Source organism: Choloepus didactylus, chromosome 4, assembly GCF_015220235.1.
Source record: "Choloepus didactylus isolate mChoDid1 chromosome 4, mChoDid1.pri, whole genome shotgun sequence".
Taxonomy (NCBI): domain Eukaryota; kingdom Metazoa; phylum Chordata; class Mammalia; order Pilosa; family Megalonychidae; genus Choloepus; species Choloepus didactylus.
The window spans coordinates 138,373,640-138,390,297 of record NC_051310.1 but is presented as its reverse complement, the minus strand read 5'-3'; the positions used below and the strand labels follow the sequence as shown (position 1 = coordinate 138,390,297).

Below are 16,658 nucleotides of genomic sequence, written 5' to 3'. Positions count from 1 at the left end.
GGTTTCTTAAATATGATACCAAAAGCACAGGCAACAATAGACAAACAGATAAACTGGACTGCATCAAAATTAAAACCTTTGTGCATCAAAGTACACTATCAAAACAGTAAAAATACAATCCACAGAATGAGAGAAAATATTTGCAAATCATATACAGAGAAGGATTATATCAGAATATATAAAGAAATTCTACAACTCAACCACATAAATCCAACTTAAAAATGGGCAATGCACATGAATAGTCACTCCTCCAAAGAAGATATACAACCAACCAATAAAACATGAAGAGCAGGTCAATATTACTAGCCATTAGAAAAATACAAATCAAAGCCACAAAGCATTTCAGACCCACAAGATGGACTCTCTTCCATTTCAAGGCCAAAGGCTCAACCCCTTCAAGAAAGTGGGGTGTTGGCCAGGCTCTCCCCAATCCCCAGGGAATATGCTCCACCCTCTCTGGGTCCTGGGGTGGCAGCATTCTTCCTGAGCATCAAGGCAGAAGGCCTATCTTCTGCCTCCTGAGCAAACTCACCCTTTCCACGTGCATGGGTTGCTCTGCTCTCCTTGCCCAAGATTTCTTGACTCCAGACCTCAATTTCCATGGTTCTGTTTTTGAAGAAATTTTTCCTTCATTTTGTCCCTTCTCCGTCCTCTCCAGTCCAGACCAGCAGTGGTACTGTCTATACAGAGCTCAGAAAAAATTTGTTGGCTTGGCATGCAGCTTACAGGGGTGAAAACTGCAAGACAATAGGACTTTCCACAAATGCTTTCTGGATAACTCCTTCTCCAATCCTGGCTTGTATTGAAACGGCCGTCAGTTTCCATGTTTGGTTAAATCCTCACTTGAGGTTGTAGCCACTGGGGTTCCACTTTATGGAAGCACTGAGTTTTCCAGACCATCAATTTCTGGTTTCTTCAAACCCAAGAGTTCATTTCTCAGCTCATCTCTTTCTTCTCACATTTTACTATAAGCTACAAGGAGAAACTAGGCTGTATCTTCCACCTGTAGTTTGGAGATCTTTTCAGCTAAGTATCCCAGGTTGTTGCTTTCAAATTGTGCCTTCCATCCAACACCAGGACTCAGTTTTGCCAAATTCTCTGCCACTTTAAAACAAGGATCACCTTTCTTCCATTTTGCAAAAATATATTCCACATTTCTATTCAAGACCTTGTCAGAGCTATCTTTAGAGTCCATATTTCTATCAACAGTCTCTTCAAAGCAATCTAGGCCTTTCTATCAACCTCCTCACAATTCTTCCAGAATCTTCCCCTTATCCATTTAAAAAGCTGGTCCAACATGTTTGGTATTTGCAAACTCTGTTCAGATTTGCTAAAACTGCCATTATGTGAAATACCAGAAGTGGATTAGCTTTTGTAAGGGGGGTTTATTTGGTTACAAAGTTACAGTCCTAAGGCCACAGAAGTGTCCAAACTAAGGCATCAACAAGATGATACCTTCACTGCAGAATGGCCAATGGTGTCTGGAACACCTCTGTCAGCGGGGAAGGCAAGTGGCTGGTGTCTGCTGGTCTCGTGTTGTGCTTCAGCAACTCTCTTCCAGCTCCTGTGCACCCTTGTTTCTTTCCTCCAGGGCATTTCTCTCTAAGATTGGGGTCCTCTTAGATTCTCTGAGGGTCCTCTCTTAAAGAGATTCTCCGAGGCAAACTCTGGGCTAGCTTCTCAAAGCGTCAGCAAGCATCTGCTTTCAACCGCTGTCTCCAAAATGTCTCCCTCAGCTCCCCTGAGCTCTTTCTGTCTGTGAGCTCTTATAGGACTCCAATGATTTAATTAAGACCCATCCTAAATGGACAGGGCCCATATCATCATGGAAGTTTTTAATCAAGAGGTCACACCCTAATCAAAAAGATTAATCAATCTGCCCCCACAAGACTGCATTAAAGAATATGGCTTCTTCTGGGGGACACAATATAATAATATATATAAACCAGCACAGACTGTAACTCCACTTTTTACATTCCTAGAACACAATATTAAGTGTTCAAGGAATGTGGTGTATACATCCTACACCCAAGTGTTCAGAAAATGAATTGATAAAAAAATGGACAGATACATAGATGGATGACGGATGGATGGTTAGACAGATGAATGAATGGCTAGAATGAAACAGTGAATGTGCCAAAATATTAAAATTGGTGAATTTGGGTATCTAAAAGGCAAATGCATAAAATGTAATGATAAATCAGTGGTTTTGGACTCATAACGTATAAACATGCAATTTGTGACAAGAACTACATAGATGGGGGTGGACGCTATAGAAACATAGTTTGTGTATATCACTAAAGTTAAATTGGTATCTAAACAAATTATAGGTTTAGGATGTTAAATTTAAGCCCCATGGTAACCACAAAGAAAACACTGGAGAATACTTAAGCTCATCGAGACAGAAACTAAGAGTACAAGTTGCCAGGGGAGGAGGGACAGGGAAAATGGGGGAGTTAATGCCTAATGGGTATAGGCCTTCTGCTTGAGCAGTTAGGAAAGTCTTGGTAATGGAGCTATCAGAGTACCACAAAAGTGTAAAATAAGAAATCCCACCGAATGGTATGCTTGGGAGTGGTTAAGATGGGAAAGTTTATATATATATATGTATTTTTTTTTCCCACAATAAAGAAAAAAAGAATGAACAACTAAAGAGACAGTGACAATTAAATGCAATAAGTGATCCTGGACAGGATCTAATAATTGAGGAGAAAAGGCCCAAAAGGACATTTGGAGACATCTGAAAAAAACTGGTATATAGACTATAAGCTTTATATCAACATTAAATTTCTTGAACTTGATAATTGCACTTAAGGTGGCTATGTAAGTAAATATCCTTGTTCTTGGGAAATGAACATGGCAATATTAAGTGTTCAAGGAATGTGGTGTATACATCCTACACTCAAGTGTTCAGAAAATGAATTGATAAAAAAATGGACAGATACATAGATGGATGATGGATGGATGGTTAGACAGATGAATGAATGGCTAGAATGACACAGTGAAAGTGCCAAAATATTAAAATTGGTGAATTTGGGTATCTTGGGGAGTAGGGGGTATGCTGGAGTTCTCTTTATGCGGTTTGCATTCTTTTTATAACCTTTCTGTAAGTTTGAAAGTATTTCAGAATAAAAATTTTGAAAAAAACTAACAAAAAAACAAATCAGAAAAATGAAAAACTGATTGTATATTTCAGATGGCTTGTATGGTGTGTGAATAGATCTCAAAATTTAATTTAAAAACAACAAATAAAAATTGTACAAGAAATCTGGATATTGCAAGAGAGAAATTAAATACCCTAAAATAGGGAGTAAATAGTATGGTAATAAATTCTGACAATGATGCTAAATATGGAGGTATTGCCAAAACAGAACCAAGGAGATCAAAATATGGACTAAATAAAGATTCGATTTGTAACATGAGAAATAACATGCGGTAAAAATTATTTGAAGCATTTGCTATACAAAAAAGTATGAGAAGAACCAACAAATTAATAAGTGAACACTGACAATCCCCTAGATTACAAGCTTCTTGAAAATGAAGACCATATAATCACTGTATTCTCTGCCAGAACCAAGTATTGAACTCTGCAGTTAATCAACAGATATTCGGTGAAGTTAATTAACTGGTGAAAATGAGACCACAAACTATATGCAACTTAAAAGCCATGTAGATTCACATATAGATATATAATAGAAAGATGTGAGGAAAAAAGAAAGATTAAGGAGGAAGGAAAATAAGAATGATAAGAGGCATTAAGGAAAACAGATTTAAAAAAAAAAAAAAAACTGTTGAAGAATTCCAAAAACTTAAACCAGACCAAACAAGATTCAATGAAGAGAACTCCCTACAACAGTATCTGAGAAAGTATCATGATACTGCACATTATGTCTTTTGTCTTCCACCTCCTGGGACTCCGCAAAAAATAGAAATAAACACCAGACTTTCTAGATTCAAATTCTGGTTCTATAACCTGTGGCCCATTATTTAACTTCTTTGTGCCCTGATTTCCTCATCTATTAAAAAGTAATAACAGTGGCTAAGAATTAAAAGTGATGATATACAACACATGGTAAGTGTTAATCACAATACGTGGCACACAGACTGTGCTCAACAAATATCAACTGATACTTATTATGTCATTCATTGTGCATGTTTATTAACCAATAGAAAGGAAAAATACTCACATTCAGAGAAATAATACTGTCCAAAATAGTTCCTGTATTGTTTGAAGGATGATGAAAAGAAATTACCATGTTTGCATGGAGGCTCAGAATTTAAAACTTATTACATGACTACTACTTAGCAAATTCACATAAAAATGTTTTTGTCAGTAAGAGAAAATTATTACTCTACAACTATAATTACAAATTAAATTACAGCATTTGCATATTACAATTTCACTTTTCAAGTTAACAGAAAAATTAGTTGATCACAAGGAAATAAAAATAAACCAATGTCACCTACTATTTCTAGATTGGAAAAAGTACAAATTAGTTCCCAAACATGTTTTGACCTGAAGCATTTTGAGTACCCACCTACATAAAAGAAGGAAGCATTATTAAAGATAATACCAAAGAAAAATAATGATAATTTAAAAAGTGCGTACTCGGTCATCTGCTCACTCTCACCAGTCAGGTGGGGAGAACGGCCGGCCCCTTCCCGGGCTGAAGGATTACTCAGCTGCAGAAGCCCAACATCCTAAACTATCAAGATAAGAAGAGTGACGAAATAACTGTCACATTTCATCAATTTTAATATTGACACAGTGATCAAACACGTAGGTAGAACTCCAACCCAATTGACGGGGCGTCTGAAACCAATGCATCTTGAAGGGTCTGCAGGTCTGCACATTCATGGGTAAGAAACTGTTAAGAGAAAGGAGAATCTAACTGCAATTGCTCTATAAATCTACAAGATCTATTAACTTGACAATAATACCAAGCTACATCTATGGAATGGCTATAGGATATATCAAGATTTTGTTTGTTATTTTGCTTTTGTAGGTTATCTAGGGATGTTTTGATTATTTGAAACTGTTTTACTCAAATATTTGACATCTAAAATCTTTGGCATTGCAGATGATGTACCTCCAAGTGCCTTACACTGTTTACCACATCTACAATAAGAAGAGAAATGTAAGAATTAGACACAGATAATTCATTTTCCTGCTTGTTTGCTTCCGGTGGTTGGTGATCATTAGGAAAGGCCCCAAAGATATTTATTCTGGTGCAAATCATGCCTTCTGCTGATTTAGGAATCTACTTTAAATTCCATGGTGCAAGAAGCCAAAAGTGACTGACAAGCCAGGATGGATTGTAACTTTTCTCCAACCACCCAACTTCTGACCTTATGCTACTACTAAGTTTTCAGCCCTTGTTTCCTGAGCCATCTCATCCAACCTTCCATACTGGATTTACTCATTGTTAACTCTAAAAGGCCTACCATGCAGGACTTGAAGCCACAGTCAAATAAGAAAATCAGGAAATCTTCTCTCTAAATATGACTATGAACTGAACGAAACTGAACAAAACAACCAATTCAGCACTCTTTGAAGACTTCAAAGGCATAAAACAGTCTACCCAGCACTTATGCATCTCAGAAGAGTGGGAGTCTGTCATTTGATCTGTGGTTGCTCCCATTCCCCTCGCCACCCCAACTTGGTCTGGAGGTTCTGCAAGGGCAGGGTAGGCCATGATGGCCCAGAGCACCTCTTAAATATGGGGTGGAGTGCACATCCATTCCTAGCAGCATAATCAATGGAAGTGACAATCTCAGAGACCAGAAGTTGGGGAGGGGCAAGGACTCTACATCCTGGGGATGTGTCATAAGGTAAGCACATGCCCAGCTGATGCTGCATGCAGAAGCAGTGGACACCAGAGAGGGCCCCAGTCATCCACAAGCTCCTAGTTGATCCTGAGGCTGCAGACATGCATGTAGGACACCTGCAAGGGCTACAGAGAAAGGAAAACTCATCTGGTTATTTCCACCACATCTGCCCTCTGCAGCCAGGCTCATCTTGCTGCCCTGCCCTGCTCCCAACCCATCACAGTATTATTCCCCTGCCCTCTTTCCAAAGCGATTCTGTGAATAAAATCCAAACTTATCAGGTCCCCCAAGGCCCTTGTGATGTGCCTTCTGCCTAACCCTCCAACTGCACCCCTATCCACTCTCCTGCTTTTTGACCTGGCAAACTGCTTTCCCCACCTGGGCATTTGCTTTCCGGTGACTGCTGCCAGAAAAGCTCTTTCCTTAGCACTTTGCATGGCTACCTCCTCACTCCAGGTCTCAGCCTGAAAATCCCTTCATCTCCTCACTTGAAAGGAGATCTATGTAAACTAAACATCCTATCATTTATCAGAGATCGTAACAATCTTTTCACTTCCTTCTAATCTCTGAGGGAAACCATGGCTATCTTTTCCTGGCTTTAAATTAGGCCTGCTGGAGATAAAGTACCTTCAATATGGCCATGATTTATCAGAATGCCAGTTTTTCAGTGTTCCTAAGTGTACAGCATTCCATATTGTGAAGCAAGTAAGAGCAAAGAAGATGAGATTTATTGTCAGGATATTTCAGGGCTAGTCTGGGAGAGGGCAAAGACATATTCACACAAGGCTAAATTCAGATACTGATCTTATCTCCAAGTGAGTCTCTACATTCCTAAACCATATGTGTTAAAAGAACATTTGTAAGGGATAGGTTTCCTAAGGAGGGGGAGGCTATGGCAGCTGCATGGCAGGAAAGGCGGAAACAAAGGCGCGCACCCCTGGCTTTGAATGAACAGTGCTGGAAGCTCTCTGAGCCTCTGCCCGGCAGGTGGGAAAGGGAAGGGACAAAGGTCTTTACAAATTATAACTGGCTGCATCAGATGAATAATCTCCGGAGAAGGACTGAGCAGGGCAGATAAGGTTTTGCTTCCCGCCATGGTCATCAGACAGTTCCAGTTATTTAAAGTGTGTACTTGTCTAGCAACAGGATTCTCATTCCTAAAGAGATTAATTTCTTTGCCAACTACAGTTGATTATTCATCAATTCCTAAGCAGACGGATGTTGGAGAGTGGACTTCATGGGATGAAGATGTACCCACAAGTATAAAGATCGAAGGAGGTAATGGGAATGTGGCAACACAACAAAACGTTTTGGAACAGCTGGAATCTACTTTAAGGACATGACACCAACTATAAGGAAGACTCAGAAAATCCTTATTAAGAAGAGAGAGCAATCAAATTTTGTCATCCCAGATGTTAACACGGGTTTCTCTAGTAGATTAGCAGCTATACAAGATAGGTCTTTTATTCATCAATCTCCTGAATTAAGTGACTCAGATATCTGGCAAGAAAATGCCAGTGGACAGGAGGAAGAAGATGCAGCCTAGCAAGCAGAAAAACTTCTGAGGCAGAGAAGACAACAGACAGAGAAAAGAGAGCAGCAGAGCAACAAAGAAAATGGAAAAGGAAGCCCAGTGGCTAATGAAGAAGGAACAAAACAAAATTGGTGTGAAACTCATAAAAATTATCATCAGATGTCATCGTGCCAGTAGGGGAAATCTGAGCTCCACATCCCAAGCAACAATTTGTGTGGATTTAAGAGAATTTTCAGAATACAAACATGCTGCTTGATTTTAATGCATTCATCAGGTCATCCAGGACACCACGTTTCTCCCAAAGTACTTTGAACTCTCAACAGTTGAAACTTAAAAATACAAAAAAGACTTTTGAGACAATATTTTATTCAACATGCTCCAAATATGAGACAGCTGATTGCTGTAGAGAAATAATTACAAATGCAATACACAAGTACCTCTTCAAGCTAGTGTTTCTAGCTAAATAAATGGGTATAAATAATTTTATGGTAGAAAAGAACTCTGCCATTATGCTCTTCTTCTGTATGCATAATGATAAAATAAACAATTTTAAATATCCTTTTACTTCCATGATTACCTGATCTAAATACAACAAACTGTAAGCCTTTAATTTCCTTATTTTTGCCACCAGAAGCTGGTGTTTGCATACATTTCCTCAAATTTGAAAAATTATTATGTTTTGTACATTAGGCAATTTGATGATTTTGATTTTTGTTCAAGAAAACGGCATTAAATGCAATAATTTTATGATTAAAAAAAAGTGAGGACTCTAGAACATCTAGACAGAGGATCAATAAGGAAACGGAGACGCTGAATTATATGATAAATGAACTAGACTTGACAGTCATTTATAGAACACTACACCCCACAACAGCAGGATACACATTTTTCTCGAGTGCTCATGGAACACTCTCTAGGATAGACCACATGCTGGGTCACAAAGCAAGTCTCAACAAATTTAAAAATACTGATACTATACAAAACACTTTCTCGGATCACAAACGAAATGAAGTTGGAAATAAATAACAGGCAGACGACTGTAAAATTCACAAATATATGGAGACTAAACAACAAACTCTTAGAAAACGAATGGGTAAAGGAAGAAATTACAAGAGAAATTAGTAAATACCTTGAGGCAAATCACAATGAAAACACAATATATCAAAGCTTATGGGATGTAGCAAAGGCAGTGTTGAGAGGGAAATTTATTGCCCTAAATGCCTATATTAAAAGAGGAAAGAGACCAAAAATTGAGAAATTAATTGTCCATCTGGAGGAACTAGAGAAAGAAAAGCAAACTAGCCCCCAAAGCAAACAGAAGGAAAACAAATAACAAAGATTAGAGCAGAAATAAATGAAACTGAGAACAGGGAAACAATAGAGAGACTCAACAAAACCAGACACTGGCTCTTTGAGAAAATCAACAAAATTGATGGACCCTAGCTAGGCTAACAAAAAAAAAGAGCAGATGCAAATGAATGCAGAAACAGGAAAGAAAGCGTAACTACTGACCGTGTAGAAAAGGAGATAATGAGAAGATACTATGAGCAACTATATGCTAATAAACTAAACAACTTACACGAAATGGACAACTTCCTAGAAAAGCATAAACAACCAACACTGACCCAAGAAGTAACAGACGACCTCAACAAACCAATCACAAGAGACTGAGCCAGTCATCAAAAAGCTCCCCAAAAAGAAAAGTCCAGGACCAGATGGCTTCACATGTGAATTCTACCCAGCATTCAAGAAAGAATTAATACCTATCCTTCTCAAACTCTTTAAAAAAAATTTAAGAGGGGGAAAAATTACTGTACCAGTTTGTATATATTATGTCCCCCAGAAAAAGCCATGTTCTCTGATGCAATCTTGTGGGGGCTGACGTATTAGTGGGGATTAAGTTGGAACTTTTGGATTAGGTTGTTTCCATGGAAATGCACCCCACCCAACTGTGGGAGATAACTATGACTGGATAGTTTCCATGGAGGTGTGGCCCCACCCATTCAGCATGGGCCTTGATTAGTTTACTAGAGCACTATACAAGCTCAGACAGAAGGAACGAGCTTGCTACAGCCAAGAGGGACACTTTGAAGAACACACAGAAGCTGAGAGAGTAGCTGCAGATGAGAGATAATTTGAAGACGGCCGTTGAAAGCAAACTCTTGCTCTGGAGAAGCTAAGAGAGGACAAATGCCCCAAGAGCAACCAAGAGTGACATTTTGAAGAGGAGCTGCGGCCCAGAGAGGAATATCCTGGGAGAAAGCCATTTTGAAACCAGAACTTGGAGCAGGACACAGCCACGTGCCTTCTAGCTAACAGAGGTTTTCTGGATGCCACTGGCCATCCTCCAGTGAAGGTACCCGATTGTTGATGTGTACCTTGGACACTTTATGGCCTTAAGACTGTAATTGTGTAACCAAATAAATCCCCTTTTATAAAAGCCAATCCATTTCCAGTATTTTGCATTCCAGCAGCATTAGCAAACTAGAACAGCTACCCAACTCATTCTATGAAGCCAATATCACCCTAATACCAAAATCAGACAAAGATACTAAAAAAGAAAAGAAAATTATAGACTAATCTCTTTAATGAATATAGATGCAAAAATTCTCAACAAAATATTCACATATCGAATCCAGCAGCACATTAAAAGAATTAATACACCACGACCAAGTGGGGTTTATTCCAGGTATGCAAGGCTGGTTCAACACAAGAAAATCAATTAGGGTAATATACCACGTCAATAAATTAAAGCAGAAGAACCATATGACCATCTCGGTTGACGCAGAAAAGGTATTTGACAAAATGCAACATCCTTTCTTGATGAAAACACTTCAAAGGATAGGAATAGAAAGGAATTTTCTCAATATGATAAAGGCAATATACGAAAAACCCATAGCTAACATCGTACTCAATCAGGAGAAACTGAAAACTTTCCCTCTAAAATCAGGAACAAGACAGGGATGCCCACTGTCACCATTGTTATTCAACATTGTGCTGGAAGTTCTAGCTAGAGCAATTAGGCAAGAAAAAGAAATAAAGGGCACTCAAATTGGAGAGGAAGAAGTAAAAGTTTCACTGTTTGCAGATGACATGATTTTATACATACAAAATCCAGAAAAATCTACAGCAATGATATTAGAGCTAATCAATGAATACAGCAAAGCGGCAGGCTACAAGATCAATACGCAAAAATCTGTAGTGCTCTTACACACTAGTAATGTGCAAAGAGGAAGAAATCAAAATAAAAAAATTCCATTTACAATAGCAACCAAAAGAATCAAGTATGTAGGAATAAACTTAACAAAGGTCACAAAGACCTATACAAAGAAAACTACAAGTCACAAAGACCTATACAAAGAAAACTACAAGAACTGCTAAAAGAAATCGAACAGGACCTAAAAAAATGGAAGAAGAACATACCGTATTCATGGATTGGAAGACTAAATATAGTTAAGATGTCAACCCTACCTAAACTGATTTATAGATTAGATGCAATGCCAATTAAAATCCCAACAACTTACTTTGCAGAAATAGCAAAACCAATAACCAAATTTATTTGGAATGGCAAGGAGCCCCGAATAGCCAAAAATATCTTAAGAAAGAGGAACAAAGTGGGAAGTCTCACACTACCTGACTTTGAAGCATATTACAAAGCTACAGTGCTCAAAACAGCATGGTACTGGCATAAGGACAGAGATAGTGACCAATGGACTCGAATTGAGTATTCAGAAATAGACTCTCGCATCTACGGACAATTGATCTTTGATAAGATAGTCAAGCCAAAGCAGCCTCTTCAATAAATGGTGTTTGGAGAACTGGATATCCTTTTCCAAAAGAATGAAAGAGGACCCCTATCTCACACCTTATACAAAAATTAACTCAAAATGGATCAAAGACCTAAACATTAGCACTAAGACCGTAAGACTCTTAAAAGAAAATGTAGGGCAATATCTTAAAAGTCTTGTGATAGGAGGTGGTTTCCTAGACCTTACACCCAAAGTGCAAGCAACCAATGAGCAAACAGACAAATGGGATCTCCTCAAAAGCAACACTTCTGTACATCAAAGGACTTTGTTAGAAAAGTAAAAAGGCAGGCTACACAATGGGAGATGATATTTGGAAACCACCTATCAGATAATATAAAGCAAATAAATATAGTGATCCTACAACTCAACAACAGAAAGACAAACAACCCAATTAAAAAATGGGCAAAACATAAGGTCCTGCAACCTCATTATGGGGTATGTACTTGGAAGATGTGAGAGCAGAGACATGAATGAATATCTGCACACTGGTGTTTATGGAGGCAGTATTCAAGATTTGTAGTGGGTGGAGGTGGCCTAAGGGTACACTGACTGAGGAACAGAATGGTGAACTGTGGTGTATGCATGTAATGGAATACTGAGCAACTACAAGAAGGAGTGAAGTTGTGAGACACGCAAGGAGGTGAACGGATCTTGTAGACAGCATTCTGAGTGAAGTACACCAGAAACAAAGGCAAACATTATAATTCCTCACCAATATGGACTAACTACAATATGTAAACTCAGAATTGAATCTTAGAGCACAGCCTAACAGGGAAACGATGACATGACTGTAATGATCCCTAGATCGTAAGCTCTTACAGCAGTCAAATCTATTGCTAAATTGTAATGGCTGTCTCCAAACTCTGAAATGCTGATTGATCCCTTTGTGTATAACCTGATTGATCTCTGGAACACTGGGTATCTGCGTGACACCTGAAATTCAGAGTTAGAGCTCGGCAGATATGAATGTCAGTATTAACGCATACTGCAGCTGTTAAAAAAAAAAAAAAAAAAAAGTTGAAAAACAGCCCAGACTTCAATTAGAGATATGAATGAAGCAGATCTGGTTAAGACTACGGCAGATCAGGCCAAAGCATAAAGAATGAAACTGACTGTTTGTTAAAACTTCAACTTCCACGTGAGACCAAGGGAAGAGATGCTTATTTGGTGTAGGATCTATATTTTCTAAACAGTATAACTTCTAAAGTCAATTTGTTCAAACACCATAATTACATGGAACTTTGACTAGGAAGTGAGATATGGTAGGTTTGTATAGGTTAGAGTGAAATAGCAACACATCCCAAAGTAATTTGGGCAGAGAATAAAAACATATATTTCCCTGAGGAGCTGAGGGAAAATGCGAAAGTGTTGGACTTCCTCACCTGGATTGTTGCTGATGTTCTCACAAACATTGAGGAATGACAGCTTGGTATACTGAGCTCTCTATCTGGCGCTTGCCCTTATGAAGCTTTTTGCTGCAAAGGAGAGGCCAAACCTGCTTATAATTGTGCCTAAGAGTCTCCCAAGTGCCTCTCTGTTGCTCAGATGTGGCCCTCTCTCTCTCTAACTAAACCACCTCTGCAGGTGAACTCACTGCCCTCCCACCTACGTGGGACATGACTCCCAGGGGTATAAATCTCCCTGGCAATGCAGCATATGACTCCCAGGGATGAATCTGGACCCAGCAGCATGGGAATGAGAACATCTTCCTGATCAAAAGGGGGATGCGAAATGAAACATAATAGAGCTTCAGTTGCTGAAAGAGCTCAAATGGAGTCGAGAGGTCACTCTGGTGGACATTCTTATGCACTCTGTAGATAACACTTTTTTAGGTTTTAACGTATTGGAATAGCTAGAAATAAATACCTGAAACTATCAAACTCCAACTCAGTAGCCTTGACTTTTGAAGACGATCGTATAACAATGTAGCTTACAAGGGTGACAGTGTGACTGTGAAAACCTTGCAGATCACATTCCCTTTATCCAGTGTATGGATGGATGAGTAGAAAAATGGGGACAAAAACTAAATGAAACATAGGGTGGGATGAGGGGGTGATTTGGCTGTTTTTACTTTTATTTTTTATTCTGATTCTGATTCTTTCTGGTGTAAGGAAAATGTTCAAAAATAGATTGGGGGGGGACCTAAGATGGCAGCTTGGTGAGACAGGGCAAAAAAAACACCTCTGTGAAAAATACTAGATAAAAGCCAGAAAGTGACCCAGAACACCACTTCCAGCAATGCACCAGCTGGACAAGGTCTGCTAAATCCACAGGGACCGTGTATTTGGTGAAACCGGAAGTCTGAATTCTGAAACGAGTGAGTGAGCCGGCTGAAAGTCTGGCGGCCGCGCTGCAGTGTGGGGAAACTGCGGGTTGGCATTCAGAGACGGACTAGTACTTTAAAAAAAAAAAAAAATACCCGGGAGCGCCTGCAGATATGGCAGTGAGAACCGCGCAGTGAAGCATGGCAGGAGCGGGCTGTTGCCAAAGCCTCGGTGTCTGGCGTGGAGGACAGCCCTTCCCACACCTGCTGCTGATTGTCTCAGGGCCAGGGGGACAGAGGGGAGCCAAAAGGAGAAAGAAACCACACCCCTTGTAGCCATATCCCCGGCAGGCTGCAGACACTCCTCCCCGGGAATGGAGCCATAGCCCAGAGCTGTGCCAAGAGGGTTTCCCACAGCATCGTGCACATGCCACAGTATCGGCCGTGGACAGTGGCCTTTAGTGCATCCACAGCTAATTGTCCCAGAGCTGGGAAGGTGGAGCTGTGTGAAAAGGAGAAAATAAACACGCCCCATTCAACCATCTTTAAAGCAGGCTGGGAATGCCCCTGCACAGCCCTGAGGCCCAGGGCTTCCCTGGAGGCCGGCATGCACTTGTGATGTGGCACAGCCTTCCCTCAGCAGAGGTCCTAGAAGAGCATGGCTGGGAAGGGGGACCTGTTCAGAAATCCCAGGGACCCTAGGCCAATACCAAGGACTTGTGGGTCAGCAGCAGAGACAATATGTGGCAAGAGTGAAATGAAGGCTTAGACTCTCGCAACAGCCTTAAATCTCCAGGAACACCTGGGAGGTTTCATTATTAAAGCTGCCCTGCCTCCCTAACCACCCAGACACATGCCCCACATTCAGGGAGGACAGCACCAACAACATAACCAAACTTAGTGCACCAATTGAACCCCACAGAATCTGGTCCCCACACATCACAAAGACAAAGTTGGTGAGAACTGACTTGAAGGGAATAGGTGACTCGCGGACACCATTTGCTGGCTAGTTAGAGAAAGTATATGCCACCAAGCTGTAGATCTGACAAATTAGAGATCGGTGTTTATCCAGAAAGAACCCTATCAAGTAAAGCAAATGTCAGGAGGCCAAAAACAACAGAAAATCTTAAAGAATATGATAAAAACAGACGATATGGAGAACCCAAACCCAAACACCCAAATCAAAAGATCAGAAGACACACAGTACTTGGCTCAATTAATCAAAGACCTAAAATCAAACAACAAGAGCATGGCACAGGACATAAAGGACATGAAGAAGAGCATGGCACACGATATAAAGGACATAAAGAAGACCCTAGAAGAGCATAAAGAAGACATTGCAAGAGTAAATTAAAAAAACGGAAGATCTTATGGAAATTAAAGAAACTGTAGGCCAAATTAAAAAGACTCTGGATACTCATAATACAAGATTAGAAGAAGGTGAACAACAACTCAGCCTCCTCGAGGACCACAGAACAGAAAACGAAAGAACAAAGAAAGAATGGGGGAAAAAATCAAAAAAATCGAAATGGATCTCAGGGATATGATAGATAAAATAAAACGTCCAAATTTAAGACTCATTGGTGTCCCACAAGGGGAAGAGAAGGGCAAAGGTCTAGAAAGAGTATTCTAAGAAATTGTTGGGGAAAACTTCCCAAACCTTCTACACAATATAAATACACAAAATATAAAAGCCCAGCGAACTCCAAATAGAACAAATCCAAATAAACCCACTCCGAGACATATTCTGATCAGACTGTCAAATACTGAAGAGAAGGAGCAAGTTCTGAAAGCAGCAAGAGAAAAGCAATTCACCACATACAAAGGAAACAACATAAGACTAAGTACTGACTACTCAGTGGCCACCAAGGAGGCAAGAAGGCAGTGGCATGACATATTTAAAATTCTGAGAGAGAAAAATTTCTAACCAAGAATACTTTATCCAGCAAAACTGTCCTTCAAATTTGAGGGAGAGCTTAAATTTTTCACAGACAAACAAATGATGACAGACTATGCTAATAAAAGAACTGCCCTACTTCAGACACTAAAGGGAGCCCAATTGACAGAGAAACAAAGAAAGGAGAGAGAGATAAAGAAAATTTTAACAGACATATATAGAATAGTACATCCCAGGTCACTGGGACACACATTCTTCTCTAGTGATCACAGATCTTTCTCCAGACAGACTGTATGCTGGGGCATAAAAACAAGCCTCAATAAATTAAAAAAAAAAAAATGAATTTGTTCAAAGCACATTCTCTGACCACAATGGAATACAAATAGAAGTCAATAACCATCAGAGACCTGGAGAATTCACAAACACCTGGAGGATAAAAATGAAGGGGAGATAAAAACATTCCCAGATAATCAAAAGCTGAGGGACATCATCACCAGTAGTCAGTCCTATAAGAAATGCTAAAGGGAGTTGAGCAAGCTGAAAGGAAGGGACACTAAACAAATGACTGAAACTACATGAAGAAATAAAGATTTCCAGTAAAGATTACATGGTAAATATAAATACCAATACTATTGTATTTTGATTTATAACTCCACTATTTACTTCCTACAGGATATAAAACACATAAACTGTAATGATAAATCAGTGGTTTTGGACTCAACGTAAAATATGTAATTTTTTACAAGAACTACATAAAGGTGGGGAAATAATGGAGTACAGGAACATAGTTTATGTGTCATATTGAAGTTAAGTTGGTATCAAAGAAAAACAAGGTTGTTATACATTTAAGAGGTTAAATTTAAGCCCCATGGTAAACACAAAGAAAGTATCAGAGAATATGACCATACAGATGAAAAGTAGAGTAGGGGTTCTGAGAAGTGGCGGAAGGGGCAATGGGGAGTTAAGAAATTAGAGTAGGGTTTCTGTTTGGGTGAAGGGAAACTTCTAGAAAGGGATGGTGGGAAGGTGATAGCATTGCAACATTCTTAATGTGATTAATGCCACTAATGGAATGCTAGGGAGGGTAGGTAGAATGGAAGATTTAGGCCTATATATATATGTTTACACAATTTAAAAAAAAAAAAAGTGTAAATAGATGACAATTAAATGCCAAGGATGATCCTGGATGGGATCTGAGGATGGAGGAGAGAAGGCTCAAAGGGACACAGATGGGACACGCACACACACAAAAAAGGAAATATAGAATGTAAGCTTTGTATCAATGTTGAATTTCTTGAACTTCTTAGCTGTGCTTAATGAGATTGC

At 39.4% G+C, this 16,658-nt stretch overlaps 1 protein-coding gene and 1 pseudogene across 2 annotated transcripts in view; one reads left to right on the top strand and one right to left on the bottom strand.

The window, feature by feature from the left end:
* Window positions 1-16,658, bottom strand: part of TTBK2 (tau tubulin kinase 2) — a 296,380-nt gene that overhangs the window by 258,280 nt on the left and 21,442 nt on the right. The window lies entirely within an intron of this gene.
* LOC119532813 lies at window positions 6,924-7,619 on the top strand (annotated as a pseudogene).